The sequence below is a fragment of the Megalobrama amblycephala genome, linkage group LG5 (genome assembly GCF_018812025.1).
Source record: "Megalobrama amblycephala isolate DHTTF-2021 linkage group LG5, ASM1881202v1, whole genome shotgun sequence".
In the NCBI taxonomy this organism is placed as follows: Eukaryota; Metazoa; Chordata; class Actinopteri; order Cypriniformes; family Xenocyprididae; genus Megalobrama; species Megalobrama amblycephala.
In genome coordinates this window covers 2,556,417-2,575,573 of record NC_063048.1, presented here as the reverse complement: position 1 = coordinate 2,575,573, position 19,157 = coordinate 2,556,417, and positions in this window count along the sequence as shown.

Below are 19,157 nucleotides of genomic sequence, written 5' to 3'. Positions count from 1 at the left end.
GAAATAAATGCCCTGACTGTCCCTGTCGCTTTGATCAGGAGGATTTTTCCTCATTTATGTTTCCTCTCATGGTTTTTCAACAGCTTCTCAGAGGCCTTTTGTGTCCGTTGGTTTCCTGAAGCGCCGTTCACACAGAAATCCAAACAGCAGAGCTCTGGGAAGGAGTTTTTGGACGGCTCCTGCGTCTCATCACTGAAATGGGGGAAATGAATTTATAGTCTCTACAGATCTGGATGCTGATTGCTCCCTAATTTGGTCTTCTGCTCGCTGTTCGAGCCCTCACTTCCCATGAAAATCTGGCCTAAAGTTCCTAGAAGGAAAAAAGAGTTGAGTGGAGAAATGAATGAACTGAGACAAGTGAGTCTGTAATGGATGGAGGCCAGAGTTAGATGTGGGAGTTTCCTGTGGAGCCTGACTGAATCCTCCTCTGAACGCCTGTGTTTGCAGTGAAGTGAGCGAGCACAAGCTCATATATGGATATTATGAACATGAGGCCGGGTTAACACACAGAAGAACAACTAACAGACGGTCTGAGAGCCGTGAAGGAGGAAAAGTTTGGAATAACTACATTTTTAAAATTGTAATTAGGCTCTTGTGCTCAGCAAGCCTGCATTTATTTGATCAAAAATGCAGTAAAAATAGTGAAATATTATTACAATTTAAAATAACTGTTTTCTATGTGAATATATAGTAAAGTGTAATTTATTCCTGTGTTTAAAGCTGAATTTTCAGCATCATTACTTCAGTCTTCAGTGTCACATGATCCTTCAGAAATCATTCTAATATGCTGATTTGCTGATTATTATCAATGCTTTGCAGCTGCATAATCACTGTTAATAATCTCTCCAATCTTTCCATAGTACAGAAATAGCTTTGGTCAAGGTCACCAATGATTTGTTAATAGCTTCGTATTCTGGCTTTCTCCCCTTCTTCATCTTAATGCCGCTTATGATACTGTCAATCACAACCTTTTACTCAACTGTAATGAAACTGACTTTAGCGTTTTTGAGATTGTTTTAACCTGGTTTAGATCTTATCTCTCTGATCTCTGAGTGGTTTCAGGCCTGAGATTGGCTCTGTCCATATGGTGTCCCACAGGGTTCAATTTTAGGCCCCTTACTTTTTAGCATTTATACATTTCCTCTTGGATTGCTTGGGTCACTTTTTACACAGACGACACTCAGATTTATATTTTTACATTATTTTTTACGTGTACACTTGTGTATGCGCTTAGTCAAATGCACAGCCTTGGAAAGTACACTTCATGTGACTCGTACACGTACACAGGCGTTCGATGCATGCATTTTGAGCATCTCTCTCCACGAGTTACAACCCATGTAAATATCTTTGTATTCTTTCATGCCAGAGATGTACAAATGAGGGTACTTTCTAACCTCTTCACACAATCTCTCGTCTATGTAGGCCTCCATTGTGGCTGTAGCTCGCATGTGTTCTGGTCTGTTCTGTTTATGCATTTTTTCTTTGAATACCTTGTGAATCGACGCCCCCAGGGCACTGTTGCCACCTTGTGGATAAACTAATTACAGCAAAACTAAATGCGCACGTGCGACCTGCTCGTGCAAGTATCCAGTGGTGCGAGTACAGTGTGCCTGTATTCTTCTGATGACGAAATTCGTGTCACACGCACTGTACGCTGACCCTCGCATACGTGTAAAAAGTGAACTATACTTTGGGCTTTAACCTGGTCAAAATGTGGATGTTTCTTATTCTCTCACGCTGCATTTCTGAGATAAAAATATGGATGACCCAAAATTTAATAGTGATAAGACTGAGGTTATGGTCATTGGCTCTCCTCACTAATTTTAAACGTGGATGGCTCGAGTATCAAACATGGCAATTTCTGTTGCTTCATTTTTTCATTTCATCTCAGAAATATTGCTAGATTATGCCTTTCCTGTGACTGAAAGGCTCATCAATGCTTTTGTTTTTTCTCGCATTGACTACTGCAATGCACTTTTTGTAGGGGTCACCTAAAACCACACTTAACAAATTGCAATGTGTGCATGAGCACATCTCTCTGATTTTGAAGTGCTTGTACTGGCTCCCGTTCAGGTTCCACGTTGACTTTAAAATGCAGTATAAGGCATTGCATGGTCTGACACAGTATCTGTCTGCGCTTTTTACTTTATATACTCCCAAGCTGGTCTTTTGTCTTCATACTCTCACCACAAATGGCTTTCTGTGTTTTGCTTTCTCGATTCCCTCTTAATTCCGAAAGTTTCTGCACTTCGACACTTTTCAAAAGCTCATGCATTTTTTATCAGCAGCACATATTGTTCTTTTGGTCGGCTGTCCGGCTTTATTTATTTTGTATTTTGCAAGGAAAACTTTTGATCCCGGTACACTTGGAGCACAATCGATAGCGCAGTATATTGAGAGCTGTCACTCACATGTGTTGAGCGTTATGAAACTGATATGACATGAATAAGTCAAAAGGTGTATTGACAGTTATCCTGTATGAGTTATGCTGATAGGTGCATTTAAATGCAGCACTAGAAACGCATGCTGGAAAAAGCTTTTGTGAAATGATGTGTGCTTTCTGTCTTCACATCCAGCACAGGTTCATGACTGCTTGAAATTGTGTCATTCAGCTATTCAAGCACTTCCTTTTATTATATTTTTGTTTATTTTACCATCTCTTTTGGTAGTGTTAGAAACCTGAAAGTTTTGGTTGGGTGGACTTTCATTGGAAGGAGAAGGAAAATCATATGGGTTTGGAGCGACAGGACAGAGAGTAAATGATGTCAGAAGTTTCATTTTTTTCCCAAAAATAAAAAGCACTGTAGCAATGATATAAGCACCACTTTTTTATTTTACAGTACAAAATTATTACTATATTAAAGGGGACCTATTATGTCACTTAAGCCTCTGGTGTCTCCAGAATGTGTGTGTGAAGTTTCAGCTCAAAATACCCCACAGATCATTTATTATAGCTTGTCAAATTTGCCCCTATTTGGGTGTGAGCAAAACACGCCGTTTTTGTGTGTGTCCCTTTAAATGCAAATGAGCTCCACTTTCCAGAAGAGGGCGGAGCTTTAACAGCTCAACAACAACAAAGCTGGAGAATCTCACGCAGCCAAAATGAGGATTGTCAGTAACGGTGTTCAGCCTTACATTGTTCAAACCGGAGTTGGAGTGGTCTTCTTCTTATTATGTAGTAATATTTAAATTGGTTCCATACTAAAATCAACAAAATGCACATTTAGATTCTTGGGAGGTATGCAAAAGAGTTTATGTATCTGTCATCTTTTTCAGCCCTGATGAGTTTCAATCCGTGTTTTGTAAAACTGTAAAAGCTGAAATGATTTTCTGTGGTGACTGACAGCATGTTGCAGACACTGTTCTAGAGCTTTAGCTCCACTGTTAACCACAGAATCCTTTTAAAGGCTGAAATCAGTTTTATCAGGGTCACATGTCTTCTTCCGGCAGTAATAGTTTTGCATTGCTGCAGTGGTTGGGTCTCTGTCTGCACCCGTGTGAAGGTGAGAGGTGAGGATGTTTGTCTGACAGGCTCCGGCCTTTAGACCCGTCGCTCGGGGAACAGATGTTGGAGGAGACGGCGTGATTATCGTCATGGCGATGACAGCAGAGGGTAGTGGCTGAGCGCGGGCTGGTAATTACACACCGTCCCCTGGGAGAGAGATGACATGAGGCCGCCACTCTCTCAGGATCACAGGGGCGTAATTAAAACCCCAGAAACAGTTGTTAATAGGCCAGAAGATAAAGGTAGCAGCAGCAGGAGGGGTCGGAGAGGAGACAGGATTCTCCATCCCTGCTCCTCCTCCTGTGCCTTCACCTCCCCAAAAAACACCTAAAGATCACACATGTCTGCATTATGGCAAGCACTGTGTGTTTCACTGGATAATACGCTAAACACCTGGAAATATCAGGGAATTTTAAAATGAGGATTTACACGCAAAAAAAAAAAAAAAAAAAAAAAAAAATCAGTATTTTTGTCTTGTTTTCAATTGCAAATATGTAAACATTCTTAACCCTTTCATGCATGAATTATGACAACCTCAGTCAGGATTTTTTCCCCCTGTGTTTTTATTGCTCTTAAGGCATGAAAAACTAGATTTGAAATGTAATTTTTTTTACACATACTTTTCAAAGAGATTTTCAGTATGCATTTATGGGCTTAACTGAAGAGATACTATATTAAACATAATACAGTAATAACACAGCAATATTTTTGTGTATTTAACAAAGCAATAAATAAAATTATATAAAATCATGTGAAAACTATAAAATGTATACAAAAATATAAATGCAAAATATTGAATTGAACTTCATACAAGTAGAACTTTGCATGTCTTTGACATCAGAACATGAGGACATTATTCCATCATAGATCTCTACAACCTGTCAAGATAAAACTGTGGAAACCCAACGTAGATTCTGTAGAAAATGCTCACGCTCCCTCCAGTGTACCAGAGTATGTCAATTTACCTTTATAAGCTCATAATTCATGTTTCTACCATTCACATTTCTACCATAGCTCTCCTCTGAGAAAACCTAGAGATCAGGTGTTTTCAGTCTCATCTGAAATGAGCAGTCTTGGGGGTAACGCATTACAAGTAACATGCATAACATAATCACATTACTTTTTGATCTAACAAATAAAGTAATGCATTACAATTAACATACATTATGTAATTAGATTACTCTTTGACGTAAGGAGTAATGCATACAAGTAACGTGCATTACGTAATGAGATTACTATTTGATGTTACGAGTAAAGTAATGCATTACAAGTAACATGCATTACGTAATGAGATTACTTTTTGATATCATGAGTAATGCATTACAAGTAACGTGCATTACGTAATCAGATTACTTTTTGATATCATGAGTAATGCATTACAAGTAACGTGCATTACGTAATCAGATTACTTTTTTATCTAAGGAGTAAAGTAATGCATCACTAGTAATGTGCGTTACGTAATCAGATTACTTTTTGATGTAACGAGTAAAATAATGCATACAAGTAACAAGCATTATGTAATCAGATTACTTTTTGATGTAACGAGTAAAGTAACACATTACAATTAATGTCCATTACGTAATCAGATTACTCTTTGATGTAAGGAGTAAAGTAATGCATACAAGTAACGTGCATTACGTAATCAGATAACTTTTTTATCTAAGGAGTAAAGTAATGCATTACAAGTAATGTGCATTACGTAATCAGATTACTTTTTTATCTAAGGAGTAAATTAATGCATTACAAGTAATGTGCATTACGTAATCAGATTACTTTTTTTGATGTTACAAGTAAAGTAATGCATTACAAGTAATGTGCATTACGTCATCAGATTACTTTTTTGATATCATGAGTAATGCATTACAAGTAACGTGCATTACGTAATCAGATTACTTTTTGATGTAACGAGTAAAATAATGCATACAAGTAACAAGCATTATGTAATCAGATTACTTTTTGATGTAAGGAGTAAAGTAATGCATACAAGTAACGTGCATTACGTAATCAGATTACTTTTTGATGTTACGAGTAAAATAATGCATACAAGTAACGTGCATTACGTAATCAGATTACTTTTTGATGTTACGAGTAATGCATTACAAGTAACATGCATTACGTAATCATTACTTTTTTATCTAACAAGTAAAGTAATGCATTACAAGTAATGTGCATTACGTAATCAGATTACTTTTTTGATATCATGAGTAATGCATTACAAGTAATGTGCATAATGTAGTCAGATTACTTTTTGATGTTACGAGTAAAGTAATGCATTACAAGTAACGTGCATTACGTAATCAGATTATTTTTTTTGTTACGAGGTTGTTATGAGTGGTGACTCCATTTAAAAAAAAAAAAAAATTGTGTCCACACTAAAATGCAAAAACATGCTATGAAGCTCTGTCAAGAGCATGCCAAACCAAGAGGTGCCAATATAACCCTAACCGTAAAGCCATGTTGGCCAATCAGAAGCTTGGAAAAAAGGTAATTATCAGTTCCGGTTCTGATATCACAAGCCAAAATCTCCGGTTTCACCATCTACACGACAACAGTGCAACCAGAGTTTCTGAAAATCTTCACCCTGGCAGGTAATTTCAAAAAAGTTTGGATTCAGTGACCAGATACTATGTTTGCATGTGGACCAATAGCCAAACTGCATAGAAAAAGCTGTGGTTTTGAAAATACTCTTGTTCATGTGGACAGGGCCTTACTCAACATCTTTATCCGACAGTCGTATTGGTCGTGTGATTGATGGACACACATGAGTTGTTCAGAACACGCCTGCTTGATTACATATGACGATGACACATGTTAAGGGGCGTGTCCAGGAGAACTGTGACATCACCATTCTCCCAATTTCAATTCCGGCACTTTCAGAAGGGTAGAAAATAATAATTCATATTTTAAACTGGGGAGTTAGTTTTGAGTTCTGAAATGTGTAGTATGTTTTTATTGTAGAGGAACCTCTTATATGTGTATCAAGAACATTTTGATTCTCCATTTCATGACCCCTTTAAATCAATATGACATTTACTACACATTTACTAAAGAAGCAAAATTACTTCAGATTGTCTGGGTTGGTTGTGTATAATCCAACGAGAAGCATGACACAGGAAGAACGACTAATATAGACTTTAAATAAACACACAATACCATGTAACGTTAACACACGACCAAGGAAAAACAAGGGCTTAAATCCACAAGGGAAGATAATGAACAGAACAGGGAGCAGGTGTGCAACTCAACTGGAAACCATAGAAATAAACAAGAAACTAGAACTAGAGTCAGAAGTCCCCAAAAGTCCCCACTGGCAGATATTTGTTCTTGTTTTAAGCATAAACTTGCTTAATTCCCTTTACTGTAGGTTTAACTCACTCAATACATTTTCAGAAAGACAGATTTAATACCTGAAGTAATTTTGATTCTCCAGTAAATGTATTTTGATATAAGAATGTTTAGATATTTGTGCTGGAAAACAAGACAGAAATCCTGAGGAAGATTTTTTTTTTTTTTTTTTTTTTTGCAGTTCAAGAAATCAAAACATATGTTTTTTTTGACTAGTTATGGTCATCTCTAAGTCTGTATAAAATTATTATATTAATCCAGAAATAACAAATGACTTGAAAAGCTATGGAAACTCTGGCAGATTTCGGCATGTTGAGAATCAAAGCATTGTGTTCATGAATACATTCAGCCTTGACTCTGTGAAGCTTAAAAATCATCATAGACTCTGTGTTTTTAGCAGACACAAAGTTTTCTTTTCTGAACTTTAAACTGTGGTCTAAAGATTGTGGCCTTTTGTGGCTTATAGTAAAATCTGTACAGTAAGACGTGTTTTCTCCAGGGACAGCGAGAGCTATAGCAGAAGCACTCAGTTAATTCACCCGGAGGAAATGACAGTCAGCCTCTTTTGGCATGTCCCTGATTCACGCTGGACAGTCTCAGAAAGTCCACCGCGTCAAATCAAACCTTACTGAACCCTTTATCACTGAGAGCACTTGATTAACACTAACTAACAGTTGCTATGTGGTTGCTAGGATGTTCTGAGTGGTTGCCAGGGTGTCCTGAGTCATTGCTGTTCTGAGTGATTGCCATTGTGTTGCTAGATGGTTGCTTGGGTGTTCAAAGTGGTTGCAGGGTGTTGCTAGGAGGTTGCTAGGATGTTCTGAGTGGTTGCTAAGGTGTGTGTTCTGAATGGTTTCCAGGGTGTTGCTAAGTGGCTGTTAGGGTGTTATGAGTGGTTACTAGGCAGTTGCTAGGGTGTTCCGGTGGTTGCTAGGGTGTTGCTAGGATGTTCTGAGTGGTTGCTAGGGTGTTTGTTCTAAATGGTTTCTAGGGTGTTTGCTAAGTGGGTGTTAGGGTGTTATGAGTGGTTACTATGCAGTTTTTAGGGTGTTCCGGTGGTTGCCTGGGTGTTCTGAGTGGTTGCTGGGTGTGTGTTCTAAATGCTTTCCAGGGTGTTGCTAAGTGGTTGTTAGGCTGTTATGAATGGTTACTAGGCAGTTGTTTGTGTGTTCCAGTGGTTGCCAGGGTGTTGCTGAGATGTTTTGAGTGGTTGCTAGGGTGTGTGTACTGAATGGTTTCCAGGGTGTTTCTAAGTGGTTGTTAGGGTGTTATGACTGGTTACGAGGCTGTTGCTAGGGTGTTCCGAATGGTTGCCAGGGCGTTGTTAGGATGTTCTCAGTGGTTGCCAGGATGTTGATAGGTGGTTGTTTGGGTGTTCAGACTGTTTGCCAGGATGCTGATAGGAGGTTGCTAGTCTGTTCTGAGTGGTTGCTAGGGTGTTCTGAATGATTTGCTAAGTGATTGTTAGGTTGTTGTAAGTGGTTACTAGGGTATTGCTAGAGTGTCCTAAGTCATTAATGGGGTGTTCTGAGTGATTGCCAGTGTGTTGCTAGGTGGTTGTTGGGGTGTTCAGACTGGTTGCCAGTGTGTTGTTAGGATGTTCTGAGTGGTTGCCATGATGCTGATAGGAGGTTGCTAGGCTGTTCTGAGTGGTTGCTAGGGTGTTGCTAGGTGGTTTGTTGGATGTTCAGAGTGGTTGCCATGATGCTGATAGGAGGTTGCTAGGCTGTTCTGAGTGGTTGCTAGGGTGTTGCTAGGTGGTTTGTTGGATGTTCAGAGTGGTTGCCAGGTTGTTGCTAGGTTGTTTTGACTGGCTGCCAGTGTGTTCTAAATGGTTGATAGGCCATTATTATGGTGTTCTTAAGGGTTGCCAGAGTGTTGCAAGGTGGTTTCTAGGGTGTTCTGAATGGTTATTAGGGTGTTGCTAGGTGGTTGCTAGGGTTTCCTGAATGGTTACCAGGGTGTTGCTAAGTGGTTTCTAGGGTGTTCTGAGTGGTTGTCAATGTTTTGCTAGGTGGTTGCTATTGTGTTATAAATGGTTGCCAGGGTGTTGCTAAGTGCTTTCTAGGGTGTTCTGAGTGGTTGCCCCTTGTGACCTTCTGGTCCGGTTCCTCTGTGGTATTTTTTCAACGGTTTACTCATCCAACAGGTAAAAATGATGCTTCTGATTATTGAGTAAAGTAGAAGCACAAACACTGCACTCACACACTCAACTTTAGCACTCAGTGCTAGAGGTCTGATCACATTACCAGTCAGCACTAGTACTAGTCTTTGCAAATTATCCTTTGCTATTCAAGGTAAGGGGTGTACAGGGCAGAGAATGTCACTGATTACTCTGAGATGAGCGGGAATGGCCTGACACACAGTGAAGCTGGAGAGATGAGTGCGGTGTGTCACGCTGGCTGTCTAATTACCGCTGGAGTCAAGGCAGTGTGCAGCGAGACGCAGAGACAGAGGCCGATCGCAGCACAGATAATACCTAACTTCAGCAGTAAGTGCTGCCTTCCGCCGTGGAGGAGAGTCCCGCTGAGAATCACACACGCTGAGCCTGACACACAATACCCACCCAGATAAATGGAGGGGTCTTGGCAGGACATATTTTTAGCATTAACTCGCTGACCCAAAAAAATGATGTCCACAAAATGAAACCCCACGGGACGCTTGGGGAGGAGGATCCATTTTCTTTTTTTTCCCTGTGCGAATCAAAGAAAGAACCCTAATTATCAATGACTGCTCTGGAGTTCTCTAAAGACAGGGACGCTGTTGCATGTGTCTTTAAGCTGAATTACCCATCAGCTGGTGCCAGTCCACAAAGAAAAGACAAGTTTTATCAGCCGTGATTAATGAAACGGGCTATGGAATACTAGCATACACTGTTTTTAAAAATAGCAGGTGAATACAACGATAAATGTTTCTATTCATCAAAGAATCCTGAAAAATAAAATGTATCAAGGTTTCCACAAAAATAACTCCATTGATAATAATCATAAATGTTTCTTGAGTAGCAAATAATCATATTAGAATGATTTCTGAAGGATCATGTGACTCTGAAGACTGGAGTAATGATGCTGAAAATTCAGCTTTGATCACAGGAATAAATTATATTTTACTATATATTCACATAGAAAACAGCTGTTTTAAACTCTAATAATATTTCACTATTTTTTAATGTATTTTTGTTTAAACAAATGCCGAGCTGAAGACACTTCTTTCAAAAAACATCAGAATACCCTAATTATTCCAAACCCTTGACTGCCAGACTGCCATAGATCCAGTCGTAATTCCAGTTACATCAGATTGTCCGTTTGTCCCTAAAGCTCTCGGCTGTGAGTCAATCGCTGACCTTCTCTTCTCTCTCCGATCTCTTGTTGTACATCGTCTCTGTTTTCATGACTTATTTACTCTTGCGTGGAGTGTAAATATTTCATGTGGGAGACAGACAGTTTTCCCAGACTCTAATGAGAGCCTGTGGAGCGAGGCCGAGCGACGTTTGATGCGATCGCATTTCATTTTCAAAAGGGTCCACAGGGTCAAGGATGCACAGCGCTATAGAGATTCTGAGGGTCAACCGGTCAGAAGTGGGTCAGAATCCAAAGTACACCGTGTGCTTCGGGTCAGGGATATAGACAGCGGATCAAACTTTGACAGCCCAACCTCTCACCCTTCACACACACTCACTCAGTCCACTTTTACAGCCGCGTGAGCTCATTACGCTCGCGTGCGTTTCTCAGCCTGACGCCTTTAGCCGTATTAAGACACTCAGCGATATTCCTCTTGATGTGAGGTGTCTAGCTCAATCGCCCTTCTTTTGTTCTGGCTAATTTTGTCGAATCAATACAGGCTTCCCCTTGAGCTGAAACAGGCTGCATAATCAATATGAATAATAATTGATAAGCGTTCTGTGATGTGTCGATTTCAGCGTGGAGATCCATGTAGAATGAGGCTAATTGGATCAGGTTGTTGGGGTGAGGGTTAACAGGACCGAGGCCCCTGAGGGCCCGGCCGGCTACAGAGGATTGCCCACGGGCCCTCGAGAGCCAAAGCATGTGGAAAACGCACCAGCAGAGCTGCGCTGAAGTGAATGTATTTTCTAGGCACTGGGGGATTGGACAACATTTCAATCTGAGCATGTCATGTGATGCTCAAGGCTGATTCCTCCACTGCACTAAACCGATATTGCCTGAAAACTCTCCAAAAATCATCTCAGAATACTAAATTATAAATAGTTACTTAAGCACTACTGTTCAAGAGCTTGTGTTGAATGGTAAACAGAACATCATGACCTCAAGAGCGGTATTGCTTTTATAAAACAGCCACTACATGACAAATGTTTAAAGGACACAAGAGATGCTGAACAGTAGCGGTCAAAAGTTATGACTGGAGTAATGATGCTGAAAATTCAGCTTTGATCACAGGAATATATTACATTTTATCAGCACTGGACCATCCGATCAGAAGACAGCAGCAGAATCATGTGCATGAGTGTCCTCTGGAAGTTCAAAACACCTCTGTTGGCTGTTTCAAGCTGATGGTGTATTTCAGATAGGAGGTGGACAAACAAGAGATTCACCCCAACATGCATTATGAGGTGCTATTAGCAGGCATGCATGGTCAGTACTTTTACTACCGAGTCACTGTTGTGTTCCTAAACTGCTATGACATGTTGCATGGGTGTTGACATGATGAAATATGGCTCTGGGTCGCGCACATGCGAACCCTTTAGGGAAGTAATTAACAGCACACCGAAGCTTTTCACCCCCAGCGGTGACCACGTACATGAGCGGCTCCACGTGCTGACGGGTCGGGAGGAAAATGCCACGCAAATAAACAGACAGGCTTCTGCGCTCGTGACCAGGTGAGCGGGTCGAGGAAGAGCCAGTGACTTAAAGATGTGGGCTGGACGCCTGAGACTGGCAACAGATGACCTTTTCAGAAGGCATCGCACGAGCCTAACTAAGGTGCTCTTTATTTATAGAAGGTATTTATAGAAGCGATTTTCCCGAGGTTACATCGAACGCCACGCCACTTCTCATTACCAGCAGGCTACTGGCTGCAGCTCATTTTACAGCTGACTGAACGCAGGGTCACGCAGGCCTTCACTGCGCTCTCTCTTCAGTGCATGGGCCTTTCTAAAGAGGCGGACCCCTACAATACAAAACATGCATTAACGTTTTTTGGCAGTATTTTTGCATTATTTTTGTATTGGTGTGACAAACTCCTGAAGATATAGAGTATGTGAACATTCTGGATCTGATGTAAATCATAAACCACACTTTTAGGCCCCTGTCACCTTTGGCTTGATCAGTTAGGGTTTAAAAGAATTAATATTCAGTAATATTTTCGATTAAACTGCACTGATACAATGAGAACAAAACTTGATCTGAATAATATCCCTATTGTCTTTTAGAGCTGCTTTACCCATACAGAAAAACATGTATTTTATCTCACCAAAATATTTTAAATATATGGCACTGTTGTAAAGATCAATGAAATATATTTTTGAAACTGAAAATATATTTTGTTTCAATCTTAAAATATATTTAAAAATGTATTTCAGGGGCAAGAAAGCCTAGTAGCGATCACACTAGATTTTTAAATGTTAGAAGAATTTTAAACACAGAAAAAAAAAAAACATGAATTATTATTTGTTTTTTGCAATTTAATACCAGCGTATTATAACCTTTAAATGTACATCAAATAAAAATAAATGAATAAAATCGCTAGATTTACGATGTTAATAACTGTGACGTAATTTGAATTAAAAACCACTAGCAGCGCTCGCGGTTCTTTGAGTACTGCGCATGCGCATTATTCTGTAACGGTCGTCAGTCAACCAACGGGAGTTCTCTGAAGGAAAGGTAAGAGCTATAACTTTATTTTCAGTCATCATTTTTTACATATGTAACGTTAATTGCTACTTTAGATGTATAATGTTTTGTATTTTCAATGTTTTGTAACTTTATTTGTCAATTTAATGCCCTGTTTGTTTCATTTGCTCACATGAGTGAAAATCTGGAGATGGACATCTGAGATATTTTTAGATTTCCATTTTAGTTGTTTTTAATTTAGATACTTAGCAAAAACTTTCATATTTTTTAATCTTCAGCTGTATTATAGTGTTTGGAGACCATGCAGCTTGCTTTTGATCGATGATGTTGATGTGAGCCTATCACTTGTTATAGTGGAGCCTGTAAATATTTGCTGAATTTAAATGTTAAAGATAAATTTAATTCAGCACATGTTATTCTCTTGTTATTGTAGTTCAGGCATATGTATTAATGGAGTATTAATGGCATATTAATGGCGTTTCATTTGTTCAAATTTTCTATTATTTTTTTTAAATATATCATTAAGGTTTAATTTTGTTTACTATATAATACTGTAGTTTTTGTTCACTTTCTGCTAAATGACAAGCTGTTTTCGATGAACCAGTTGAGTCAATGATTCAGCAGAATTTGAAATCAGTTCAGTGTTGATTCAGTTCTGTTCAATAACTGTGTAAAGTTCATCAATTATGAAATGAGTTCAATTCAGAGCAGCTCTGTCGAAAACAGTGGTCATTGTCCAGCCTAGTTCTCTTTCAATTCAGTCAACCTCTGATGGTCTTCTCCTTCAAAAAAATCTCTTAATATGTGTTTTATACGTCTGCATTGGACATTTAAGGTATGATGCAATTCCCCCTACAAACAGAAGCGTCCTCGACGTCCTCCAGACTCACAGTCATGACTGCTGACCGTGAAGGTGTTCGGCACACCGCTCTCCCTCCAGCCTCTTCACAGCAGCTGTAAGTCACCCTCGTACAGCACCTCGGGCTCCTCGCAGGACAATCGTAGCCGGCGCGGAGTCATCGCGGCCTGGAGACACCGGAGGTAATGTCAAATCAAAGACAAACGCTGGAGTCCAGAGCTCAGAGCGAACGCTAACCCTACAAAGACAGCTCAGACTGTTGAGACAGCAGATGTGGATCTGTGAATATTGTTCATTGACATTACCAGTGATATTGTGTCTTATAATTGGGAACTTTGTTCCTAAACCTAAAAAACCCCACACACCCTGCCCGACACTGAACAATTTTGTTTCAGCGATGTCTTTAAGCGGCTAAACCCAAAATAACAGCCTGCAAAGTGTGTTTTTGTAAGTTCGCATCACTCTGGATCTCTCGACAAAAATTAAATAGGTTATTTCCACTGGCTTTTGGATTATTACAGAAAATTAGCTCTGTGAGCAACAAAACTTACACGTGTTGTTCATCATGATAATCTTCACAAATATTGAAGCATAAATTTAATCTGCCGAAGTCAAAAGCTAAACGTGGGCTATAAACGAATGACTTCAACATTAGCCTACCATCATTAAACTCTTTCAGTCTGTATTTAAAAACATTTTTGCTGAAAGTTTGAGTTGAGTGAAAGTGACTGAGTAGATGAGTTTACCTGTTTGTGTGACGTTTAATTTACTTGACAACCTCTGTAGTCTCATTTGGACGCTAGTTAGCAAGAAAACGCTTTAAAAAATCTCAAGGGGGTATAAATGATGTGTTTTATGTCACAGTAGAGTAAAACGTGAGATTATCATGAGCTTGTGTTCACCACAGACCTTATTTCAGGCCTTTAACCAAGAACTCATTGACTTCAGGATGATGGAAGTTAAAGTTATAAAATGCAGCTCATTGATGTGTTTTGACTGACAGAAAGTCAGGATTCATCTTTCTTTCCAGTTCCATATTTCACAGTTTAGGGCACTTGAGTCAGAAAAATCATGAATGATATCTTGTTTATTTCTCCTAGACAGAAAGAAAACAACCTCTTGCATCTCAGATGTTTCTTCTGAGAAAAAGAGCCCGGTAATCTCACATGTGTGTTTCAGAAGAGATCTCAACAATGTCTCAAACTGTGCTCCGGTTTACCAATGTCTTCTCTTACTGTGTTACTGCAAATTTAGACAAAGCTGATAATGAAGTGAAACATACCTGAGAACTCCATCAAGTCTTGCGAGCAAAAGGATTTTTTTCTGCGAGATTCTTTGGAAAAGTTACTGAGATAATATTTCAGGTTATTTAGATTGAATGAGTGTCACATTTTACCTTACATTGACCTCCATTTATGATTCTTGTGGGAGACAAAAAAAGTAGTAAAGCTCATGGAAATTTCGCTGCTTTCCAAAGTTCAGGTTTGGTGAACTCTGACCTGTAAAGGTGAAGACATGTGACTGTTACATTATCTGCCCTGCGTCCCAATGTCCATACTATCCATCCTAAATAGTGAAATTAAAATAAGTGTGCCCCAAAGCATAGTATGTTGAAAAGAGTATGCCAAAAGCCCCGGATGGTCTATTTCCGATACATTTTTGAAGTGTGGATCCGTACACACTGTAAAGGCTAATATTGCCCACAACCCATTGCGCTTTGGATGAGGATTCAGTTCAGAACTACAAACACGAGTAAAAAGTGTTAAAAAACTACAAAACATGGCAGATATGCGCAACCGACAGTGTGACTAATAATCAGTTTAACCTGATAGAAAATATTTATTTAATGTTATCCGTGTTATATTTCATCTGCAATACCAATGTGGACTTCTATAAAGATCCGATTGGCCATTAACTTTTAAATGCATCATTATGCATTAATATGAGGAGAGTTCTCCACATGAAAGACTCGCGACTGCAGATCAACGTGCTACTGCATTTCTCTCCGATACGGTAGGAAATGAACTAAATGAAATGTGGAGGATGTAAGATGATCGACAGGCCAGTTTACGGTGACAGGATGCGACAGAGAGAAAAGACGCAATTGTATGACATGATAGTATGCCCCAAAGCTTGTCTACTCTTTTGCTACACACTCAAAAGTATGTACTTTTTGTTCACAGAAAGAGTAAATACTTTTAGGGCGTAGTAGAAGTAGGCGAATTGGTGACGCAGCATGAGTCTTTCCCTGCCATTGATGGAAATTTCCAGCAATCTGCTGTTATACTGTAGGGGACGCTATTACACATCTTCTGAAATACTACAGAATCTCCAGATCAAAACACAGGCGAAGAAGCAGCAGAAACAAGTGATAGAAGCATTGCTGATGTACATTGTAGTCTTTGACAAAAATGCAATTTTCTCTGTTTTTTTATCAAAATTTAGCTTTTTTTAATGAAACTTACCCACGTTCAAGTGTTGATAAAAGAAGAATGCATGAAACTAGAATTAAAAAAAAAAGTTAATTCTTTTGATATTTTGCAAGTTCAGATATTCATACAAGAAAATAATCTGGGGGCCATGAAATTTTTTTTTTTTTTTTTTTTTTTTTAATGCTGGCGGGAAAGAGTTAAAAACAAAGGTTCCAAAAGGGTGTTTTCATAGTGATGCAATAGAAGAACCATTTTTAGCTCCCGAAAGAACCTTTCAGTGACCAGTTTTTAAAAAAAACATTTTTTTCTTACAATGAAGGACATTTTAATAATCTAAAGAACATTTTTACTTTAGTGCAATGGAAAGGTTTCAAGGATGTTAAAGGTGCAATGTGTAAATTTTAGGAGTATCTATTGACAGAAATGCAATATAATATACATAACTATGTTTTCAGTGGTGTATATAGAATTTACATAATGAACCATTATGTTTTTATTACCTTAGAATGAGCCCCCCCCCCCCAAGAAAATTTTGTACATTTTAAAGATAAATTCATTAATCTGGTGAACTTTGAAAGTTCAAAATAATGAGCTCCAACCCATGATCAGTGTGCAAATCGAACAAAGAAAAAGTCTGTGCATTGACTTGTACCTGAATCCATTGTTAAAAATAAATGATCCACCCACCAACCGTCCAATGATATTGTCTGCTTTAGATATCTGCACCTGATCATCACATTATTCTGCACCTGATCATCAATTATTCAAAATATCAGTGTTAAGCATGATGATATGGTAACATATCACACTGAAGTAGGTTAAATAATTAACATTTATTTACAATAAAAGTTCTTCTTTGGTTAAATTATATTTCCTTAATAGCCTAAACACAGCCTTTACTCCCATCAGACTTAAAGTGTCAATAAATCATTGATGGAAAACATTATTATCAGAATAATGTATGTTAGTTAAGCTTGTGTATATTTTTAGCTAAAGCTGTTAAGTTATAAAGCAATATCTCATGCAGGGTTTTTCTTTTGTGTTTTATATAATGACCACTAGGAGGTGCTCTAGGCGCATGTTTTCCTTGATTAGTTTTCTCTGAAGAAAAATACGTTCAGTTGAAAATGAAAGTAAGAGTGACGCACGTTCGTTGCATCTTACCGTGAAATTAGAGTTCCGTGTCTTTATTAAAATCAACACATTAATGATTTATCTCTCATCCACCTGCAATTAATTGGAATGTTTTTTTATTACTTGGCCCGCCCGACCCGCTGATTATCCGCAGTATAGAACAGTTCAACAATGGACACAGGCCGGGACAGAACTGTGTCTGTGGAAAAGGGGTATCTGAGCATGTGACTGTCTGTCTGAGTTTTGTCAACAGCCAACATCATTCAGAAACGTCCAGTTTCATTCTAAAAGTTGTAACTTCTTCCTGAGTCTCTCCATCAGTGTCGACTCCGGTTTGAACAATGTAAGGCTGAACACCGTTACTGACAATCCTCATTTTGGCTGCGTGAGATTCTCCAGCTTTGTTGTTGTTGAGCTGTTAAAGCTCCGCCCTCTTCTGGAAAGGAGGCAGGAGCAGCAGTTCATTTGCATTTAAAGGGACACACACAAAAACTGCATGTTTTTGCTCACACCCAAATAGGGGCAAATTTGACAAGCTATAATAAATGATCTGTGGGGATTTTGAGCTGAAACTTCACAGACACATTCTGGAGACACCAGAGACTGATATTACATCTTGTGAAAGGGGGCATTAAAGGTCCACTTTAAGAGTGTTATGTCATGGCATGACCTCCGAGTTGAGTTAAAAGAATGCAAACTTAAAATCACAGCAGGATTGCATATTTTTACTTTTTGGATGCATAATATGCTGAACTACAGTATGTTTTTAAAAAAAAGAGACCATGGAGTGTGACGTTATACTGCAGCCATTGTTGCGGCCGTTTGTTGTCTTCAAAGCAGCGCAAACCAGTGGTTTTCTCAAGAACCACAGAATAATACATTCTCACTGGCATTTGGCTTGAAAACTCTTCTTGGTTCAAACTGGAACCTTTATTTTGAAGTGCATCTGGTAACCAAGAGCAGCTCTGCTGGAAAATGCAAGCCAGAGCATTCCTGATCAAAGCAGCCTGGAATGATGACATCACTCATGTCCCGTGTGGAGTGGTAATCCAATCTGAGCCGCATCCCGTTGGAACTTTTGGCTTCCAGAGGGATTTGTGGGATTGATGCTGCATTGAGCGCAAAGAACAAATCATTCCTGGACAGGTGTCAAATGCAAGCGCTTCCATAACTGCCATTTTTTCATGGGAGCTGAATCTCATTTGGACTTGATTTTATCTGCGCCAGCAAGGGACGTCTTGTATTCAAAATATTTCTCCTTTAAACCAGCTATATTTGCTAATAAATTGGATAGTTTGTCACAGTAGGATGTGTTTGGTATCGATTGCTCCTCATTTTCTGCTGTCTGCTGGCACCTGTCTACGAGCTGTCAGGTGAGATGACATTAAACGAGCCCCTGACAGCTGCGGATAATGACCGCTGATGGAAGGAGGAGCTCCGGCGATTAGCAGACACTCCGGAGAAAAAAATCTGACCTTTGACCTTAGACAGAGATGCATTTGTGAGCAGGTCGCAGAGGAGAACATTATATGGAGTTCTAAAAGGTAATTGGTGTTTCTGCACCAATATGCAAATATAACGTCATTGGCCAGCTAAATGGAGAGTCCCGCCCTAAACCCATGTGATTGGTTGAATCAGAAGTTGACATTCAAACAGTCTCACCTAATGTTCCTAGAGCAAAAGAAGTACACTTCAGCATGCTTTTATAAAGAATACTTACTATGGAAGTAATATACTTAAATACAAACTGAATGTAATGTTTTCAGACACTTAATTATATGTTATTTGCAATTAAATTAAAATAAATTAGCTTAAATTTATGTTAAAGGCAGTTAACTGAAATTTAATTGTTTTTTGACCCATTTAAGTAGATCTTTATGTGTAATTTCATAATTATTTCTATTGCCTTTGAAATATGGTTAAAGTGAACTGCTGAATGTACATTTATGTAAACTAAAACATACTTTACTGTCATTCCTGTTGAAACATTTGTAATTTAGTACATTTAAAATATATTCACTTTAAAGGTACGTTGTATGTGCTTTACTGTGTTA